Raw genomic sequence first — 8,280 nt, forward strand, 5'->3', positions numbered from 1 at the left:
TGTGTGTGTGTGTGTGTGTGTGTGTGTGTGTGTGTGTGTGTGTGTGTGTTGTGTGTGTGTGTGTAAAAGAAGAAAACAAAATGGAGATTACGAAGTGAGTAATTGATTATTATTAACAACAAATTGGTCATCTTGTTAATAAGAAATAATTATTAAATTCCTAATCTCCATTATCTTTTCTTTTAAATGGATATAAACTATATGCTTTATATATACCTATTGTTTTAAGGGAATTTTATTCCCCGCAAATCCTAAGTATTGAACCAGTATTTCCTTGGCTGCAACCATCCTTTCACAATGAGATTTTGTTCTACCAGGGTTTGCAGGACGTCCTCGCCGATCTCTACAGATAATCCAGGACGTGGTTCGTATTCTAGGTTGTAGTTTCCGGCTCTGAATTTCTGAAACACCGTTGACACTAGCTTACGCTTATTGTCCGATCCCCAAATACTACATTAATATTCCTCGCACTTTTGCCTTTATTGAACTCATAAAGCAAACTATGCCGAATATGCTCCTTTGTTACTTCCATTATAACTTTGAAAAAATAACTGCTAAAATCGAACTGCACTCTTATAAACTTGCACTAAGAATAAGTACAAGGTAGAATTACGACCTGCATTTATAGCAAGTTGATGCAGGTAATTTATCCCGTCTCCTTCCGACTTTTAATTCATGCAATTGAAAAAACCGCATTATTTACGGGATGACCCAATATATATACGGAAGAGGAGGAGTTTAGGTCATGGTAACCCAAACTAAAAGGTGCACCGTGTGTGTTCCAATCGATAAGTCACTAGAATCTCAACTCGAATATGGGCTGGAGTTGTAGTAGCACAAATCCCCTTTTGGAAATGAACCAGTAATCAGAAGCTTATCTTTGACTCAGTAGGTGTAGATTAAAGAAGTGCTTAAAGAAGTTTTCTCTGTGTAAAGAAATCCAACAAATATGATATATCTATAACACCTAACTGAAACATTTACTATCATTGAGTTGCATCAAATACTATCTCTGAGTACACATAGAATCAAACGGATCATAGTCTCACCAAATTACATTCTTATTTTATTTTATTTTATTTTATTCAAAATAGCATTTTGATCTTAGTTCTAAGTGTCGATCTCATTCGAAAGCTTTGATTGGTAATTTTTCAATTTAAATTATTTATTTACTCTTATCCCTTACTTTAGCTTATTTTATCCTATTATTATCAACTTCCTATCTTTATTTTTTAACCTCTATTTGCATTACATTATGCCACATGTCTTATATTATCGTTGTAAATCTTAATTCTTAAATTTTAAATCCCCCCCTTACAGTTCCGCACCTCTTTCTAGCATTTTATCTTTCCTTAGTGGATAGCAAACTGCAACGACAAAATTTGACTACCCACATCTACTCTTCTTTGGCTATTATTTCTCTTACGTCTACTTTATTAAGCTTTTTTCCCTTTACTCCTGTTAATAGCCTAGATTCAAGGTATGACATCTGCTTTATTTCATCCTGGTCCTTATCGGACTTTCTTGACTTTTATCCCCACCCAAATTCTTTGGGTCTAGTTACGAGCTAAACTCCGCCATCATCATTGACCCACCGGCTTCCCCAAACAGTTGCAGGAAGTGCTGTTGAAAAACTGCACACATCTGCTCAAAACCCAGTAACACGCACCCGCCCCGACCTATCAAAGACCCGATCGTAGTATAGTTACCACGGGGCGTCGCCATCGTTCAGCTCCATCAGAAACCATTAGTTCTGTTATGCTCTTAACGCACAGGCCTCAGGTTTGACTATGCATCCGTCGTGTTTCAATTCAAAAGTCACCAAGGGACATTCTCGCCGCTAACACGTGAGTTGCGATGTCTTTATTAATCGTATCTTCTAATTTTCTAACTAGTTCTCCTGTAATCTATTTCTCTCTATAGCTAACGCTTTGCTAAACGCTATCGATTCTGCTCTAATCGCCCTCTTCAGGACGATCAACCACCAGTTGCTAAAGATTACCCTCATCAACTGCTGCTTAACTAGTTCGCCAATCCGGTTCCTGTAGTCATTGCGTACCGGAAAGGACGCGTTTAACTTCCAGTAACGGGGCCCCTGACTACAAGTTCTATCCAAATTGACTGCAGATCGCAAATTTGTGGTCTGTGTAGGCAACCAATTTCAATTGTTAACAACCTATACTATTCTTATCTGATGATCTAACAAATATTCTATCTAGATACGATTTGGATAACCTATTGTGGCTGCTCCATATATGCACTGGTACATCAGGGAAATCCAGCCGATACCTGCCTGACAGCTGGAGGATTCTAGCAGGCTTTCAAGGCGTTTGCACCCTCTTCTTTGTACAAGATCTACACAATCCTTTCGCGCGTCCAAAATACTATTGCAGTCATTCACTAGCGCCAAAGTGCGAGACATTCCCAGGAATGTTTCTAGACCCCTGACAAAGTGTAGCCTTCCTGCCTCTGTCAGCACATACCAATCTAAAGGCACCACTTTTGCTGTCGTATACGTCTAACACAACCAACATACTGTCGGATACAAGAAGACTGTTCTTACTTTGAGACCTTAGAATTTCTGGAGTGCCACATCTACACCACCACCCGCTCCCATCATCCACAAGATGATAATATCTAGTATTCTTTGAAACTGAATGTTAGAGCATGATTCCCGGGACTTCTTGTCTGTCTCACTGATGGTGATTCGTCTAAATGTAGGGACCTGAAATCGTTGTGCAGGTGACCTTGCGTCCAGATTGAATGTAACTCCCCAACATTTATACAGCTAACTATAAGTGTAGCCATTTAACTTAGAGAACATAAAATAGAGTTCCGTACCTTGGTCTTCAATGGATCACTGTTGAAACAGTCTTCTTTTTGGTCGAGGGGTGAGGATGGAAGGGTTTTTCTAGAAATGTTTTTGGAGGCTAGTTACTAAACCCTGCAGTGTCCTGGTGGAATTCGTATTTCAAATCCAGATATGAACCCGTATCTGTTTGGATTAACATCCTGTTCGATGGCGTTTTTGGGAGGTGTTCTGCACAGCTTTCCCCACTTGTTACAATGCTTTTGTTATTAAATACTTCCTCAATCAATTCCATGTTGCTCTTCTGAACAACAGTGAAGTTAATGAAAGAAGTACATACTCGAGAGTGTCACTGTTTTGTTTTTCTGATGTTTCTTTTTGTTTTCATGTTTTTTTTTGTGAATGCGAAGGTCTTTATAAAAATGGGTTTCCTTTTGATGAAGGTGTTGATGTTGGTGTCGATTTGTTTTTAAATTGGTGTTGTGATGGATTTTGTTTTTATTGTCATCTCTTAGGGTTTTCACTTTGGGCCAGTCACTCTTTGCTTGAAATTCAGTTTTTCTCCTGTCCCAGACAAAGGCCTTTTGGTGCGATGTCAAAGACGTCTTTGCGCTTTGCTTTTGTGAGGCTTGAATCGGAGAAAAGAGGCAGATGTAATGTAGTAATATTGTGCACACCTTGTGTGGAGACCTTGCTTGTTCCAACACGGAGCAAAAGGCTTTGGGTGGTTCGTATTGCTACACACAAAATAATTCGATTCTTTACCTTCAATATAAACAGGCATCTATTCGCATTCACCGAAACAGAAAAAATCGGAATGCGATTTATTTACTTTGGGGAAACTAGTATCTGGAATTCCATAAATATTCCAGTCCTTTTAAGTTGTATGGTAGATTTCACCTCCACAATCTTCCCATACTCCTCAAGAATGGCTAAAACGCACGCCAGATCAAGTTGAATAAGTACCTTCTTGACTCGAATTCGAGTCAACATTTTACTCATGTAAAGGAGAATCATCACAAAAGCCTGGGACGTGCAAGTTATAATAGCCATTTTTCTGACCACAAAACTGCAGACCGATAACTTGTCTCCCTACAATTTATAAAGCCTTTACTGCAATAATATTACAGAGAATGGGCAAACATCTGGAAGAAAACACCTTGTTTCCAGAAGAACGGAAAGGATGCTGAAAGGGCTCATGCGGATTTATAGATCAACTATTGATCAATAAAGTCATAACTGAAGAGAGTCGAAAGAAATTGGAGGTGCTAAGCATGGCTTGGCTCGATTATCGAAAGGCTTTTGATAGTATTCCCCACACATGAACCCTAGAAGTACTAGCCATGAATAAGGTAACACCAATAATCATAAAATATATAAAGCATTCCATGAATAAATGGGAAACAATGCTACTGCTTCAGACAAAACAGAAACTCATAAAAACCAAAGCCACCCTCATTAAAAGAAGAATATTCCTGGGAGACACACTCTCTCTATTCCTTTTAATACTTGGAACTGACACCATAATCTGACATGGTAAGCAGAACTGGATGTGGATACAATTGTTACAGCAAACAATCAACCATCTCTTGAATATGGATGATCTAAAACTGCATGCTGCAAATATCAAACAACTGGAAACATCATTACAGACAATGCATGTATATTTCTTGGCAAAGAAATATACATGAAATTTGGCTTAGAAAAATGTGCCAAAGCAACCTTGAAAAGAGGGAATCTAGTTAAGAGTAACAACATCACAGTAGATAAAGCAAATGAAATAAGAAAATTAAACCGCAACCAAACATGCAAATACATAGGAATCAATGAACCAGATACAATAAAACACATATAAATGAAAGACAATATAAAAAAGGAATACTATAGTCATGTTAGATTAATACTGAAAACAGAGTTCAATGGCAAAATCAAGATAATAGGTATAAACATTTTAGCCGACTCACTCATAAGTTACTGCTACAATATGGACTCTAAATGAACTAACTAAACTAGACAGGTAAACAAGAAAAATAATGAAGGGATTTAGGATGCACCATCCAAGTTCTGACATAGAAAGGTTTTATATACAACGTATTGAAGGTTGTAGAGGCCTTATAGAACTAGAAATCTATTATAAAATAACCACCATAGGATTACAGAAATACTTAATTCAGAAAGGAGGATTGGTACAAATAGTTTTGTGTTTTTAAGGAAGCTGAAAAATACAAGAAAGAAGTCATTACATTACCTGACCACTTTGAAGAAAAAAGAAAAAAAATCAAAAGCTATAAAACAATTGAGGTCCAAACCCAAACTGAAACAACAGCGTATCGTGACAAAACGATGGCAAGAAAAGCTCCTACATGGGAAATATTGGGTTAAGCTAAACAAGACAGACATAGACAAAGCAAAATCTCAACAATAGTTAAAAAGTTCAGGATACAATTTTTTAAAATTACAGCACAAGATCAAAGCCTTCCCACCAGAAATCACCAAAAACATGAAATCCCAAAATACAAGTAACTACAGAAATATGTGGTGATGGAGAAGAAACAATAAATCATATTGTCTCTGGCTGCCAAGTCCTGGCTGAGAAGGAATCTATTCACAGACATGACAGAGTTGGAACTTATATACACTGGAAGGCATGACAACACTATGGAATAAAAACAGAAAAAGATGGTATAAACAAACCCCAGAAAAGGTCTCAGAAAATGATTAACCAACCGTACACTGGGATATGCCAATACACAGAGAAATTAAGGTCAATAAGCCAGATATAGTTGTTAGAGATCACCAAGAACAAAACAATGCATTCCAATCGATACCAACAGATGACGTTTCTCTAAAAGAAACGGAAAACCCTCAAAGTACAAAGATCTGGAAATAGAGGTAACTCGAATGTGGAGCCTAAAAACAGAAACAATTCCTATAATAGTAGGTGCATTAGGTATGAGAAACAACATTCGGATAAATACATAACCAAAACACCAGGACTTACAAATATATATGACATACAGAAAATTGCACTACTGGGCACTGCACACAACCTACGTAAAGCACTTTCAATACAGTGAAAATATGAGCACCACAACAAAACCCAGCACATCCCCAAGGTACATAGAGTTACGCTCGATTGTGCAGTAGAAGCACATGATGAAAGTAAAATTGCTGAATATTAATGATGATAAAACTTGACAGAAAAAAACTAGATAACTATTGACAATGTATGGAGCCCGCCATACGAAAACTGACACCAACCAGCTGTACCTGAAGAGAGATCTGATTGGTAGAGAATTAATTGTTGTGGGAGAGTGTGTATAAAAGAAAAGCACAGAGAAATTAATAACGGAAGTGAATAAGGAACTGGTGATCAAATGTGGAATAGGAAAAAAGGATAAGAATGAAATTCAAAGTGAGCACGTTTGACAGATTGAAGAGAAACCTCACGAAGGTCAATTTTGGAGAGCCACTGCAGATGTAAGTGGAACAAAATCCTGAGTTTGGTGAAAAAAGGGTAATCAGAAAAGGAAAAAAGAGAGCCTAATTGTAGCAACTCAGGATCAAACAAGAAAAGCAAACAGCTTGAGGGCAAATTTATGTGGGGAGAATGTGTCAGTAAAATATGGAGTTTGTGGAACTTCGATGGAGACATTGTCACAGAATTACCCAAGTTCGGACACGAAGAATATACGAAATGGAGGCACGACCAAGTAGTAAAAGTTTTACACTGGAAGCTTTGCCATAAACGGGTATTTGAAGTTGGGGACACATGGTACGAACGATGGGTTGAAAGAGTATTGGAGTAATAGAACAGTAAGATTTTGTGGGACTTTCCAATTCAAACAGCCAAGAAGCTAGAAAATAATTGACCGGACATAACAATAATAAGCAAAGAAAAGCGAAGTTGCTTACTAATTGATCCGTCATGTACGTTTGATTCCAGGATCGTAAAGAAAGAAGTTGAAAATCACAAAAATATAACTCTTAAAATTAGAAATTACAAGAATTTGGAATATGAAAAGTGTAAAAGTTGTGCCTATAATGATTGGTTCATTCAGAACTGTAAGCAAAGATACAGACAAATGGTTGTAGGAGATTAGAATAGAATGTCCAGTAGAGCTTCTACAGAACTTTTGCCTCTTAGAGACAGGAGATATTACCTTGAGTGTTTTAAGCACTTGAAAGACTATTGAAAGCTAGTGGATACCTAATGCTACAGGTCGTAACCCGCTACTCACATAAACCCTGCCAGGAATAAAACAGAAACTGAGTCAAATCAATAATAATAAACCTCTCTACTATAGCCACAAGGCATGGAATTTGAGGGGAGGGGATAGTAAAAAACATCGGCCTCAGTACTTAACTGGTACTTAATTTATTGACCCCGAAAGGATGAAAAGCAAAGTCAAGCTCGGCGGAATTTGAACTCAACACGCAGCGACGGGTGAAACACCGCTAAGCATTTCACCAAGCTAACAATTCTGTCTGCTCGCCGCAATAAAATTAATAATAATAATAACAATAAATATTACACCTACAACAATACCAACAGCGCCAGATGAAGCCAACTCTCATGCTACTGGCATATCTATACTCTCTATTTCCAATACTTCTTATGTGGCTAATCTTAACAATAATAGCGTGGATAATATTGACAATACACTTGAATATAGCACGTATGTGGAGGATAAATCTGATTGACCCAAATCCATTCATCACATATTTCTTAGTAATAGCAATAATAACATACATAATAAAAATAATTTACCATGGTACGTAGGTTAATCGTTTTTTAATTTAGTATTTTTTCATTTGTCTTGCTCGTTTACAGTCTGTTGTGTCGCTAAATTTTCTACTGAGAACATTTTTTTCGTGGTTAGATGATTCGGCATCTATTTCTAGCATTTAAGAATCCACATTTGCTGGTCATTCCTCTTATTTTTGTATGTAATATAATTTTAATCTTCGGAATTTTTTTAATATGCTAGACCACTGGTTTTAATTGATTAATATCAATTTCTACCCTCATTAATAAATTTTAAATAAATAATATATGTTCTCTAACCAGTTAAATTAGCTGCAGAAATTAATTAACTGCAGAATTATTTCCGGACTTAGCGCGCCAGATTTGAAGACATTTGATAGGATACGCTGAATGTAATCGCAGAACTCTACACGTGTTCACTTACGGGTGGATGGCTTGTGTCTAGTTCTGTGTATTGCATCTCAAAGAGACAAACTTACCCTGACGATCCTGCAGATATTTACTTATGTAAATTTTAACAGGTGAAACCATGGTACGTAGGTTAATCGTTTTTTGATTTAGTATTTTTTCATTTGTCTTGCTCGCTTACAGTCTGTTGTGTCGCTAAATTTTCTACTGAGAACATTTTTTTCGTGGTTAGATGATTCGGCATCTATTTCTAGCATTTAGGAATCCACATTTGCTGGTCATTCCTCTTATTTTT

At 37.0% G+C, this 8,280-nt stretch overlaps 1 protein-coding gene and 1 long non-coding RNA gene across 3 annotated transcripts in view; one reads left to right on the plus strand and one right to left on the minus strand.

Annotated features, from left to right (window-relative positions):
* The window catches only part of LOC106871768 (uncharacterized), a 629,775-nt gene that overhangs the window by 248,839 nt on the left and 372,656 nt on the right, over positions 1 to 8,280 (minus strand). The window lies entirely within an intron of this gene.
* LOC128249694 (uncharacterized) overlaps positions 7,782 to 8,280 on the plus strand; it is a 15,576-nt gene continuing 15,077 nt past the window's right edge. The window contains exon 1 of the long non-coding RNA XR_008265811.1: positions 7,782 to 8,109. This is a non-coding gene — a long non-coding RNA (uncharacterized LOC128249694). The remainder of the gene's footprint in view (positions 8,110 to 8,280) is intronic.

The sequence above is a fragment of the Octopus bimaculoides genome, chromosome 17, assembly GCF_001194135.2.
Source record: "Octopus bimaculoides isolate UCB-OBI-ISO-001 chromosome 17, ASM119413v2, whole genome shotgun sequence".
Lineage (NCBI taxonomy): Eukaryota > Metazoa > Mollusca > Cephalopoda > Octopoda > Octopodidae > Octopus > Octopus bimaculoides.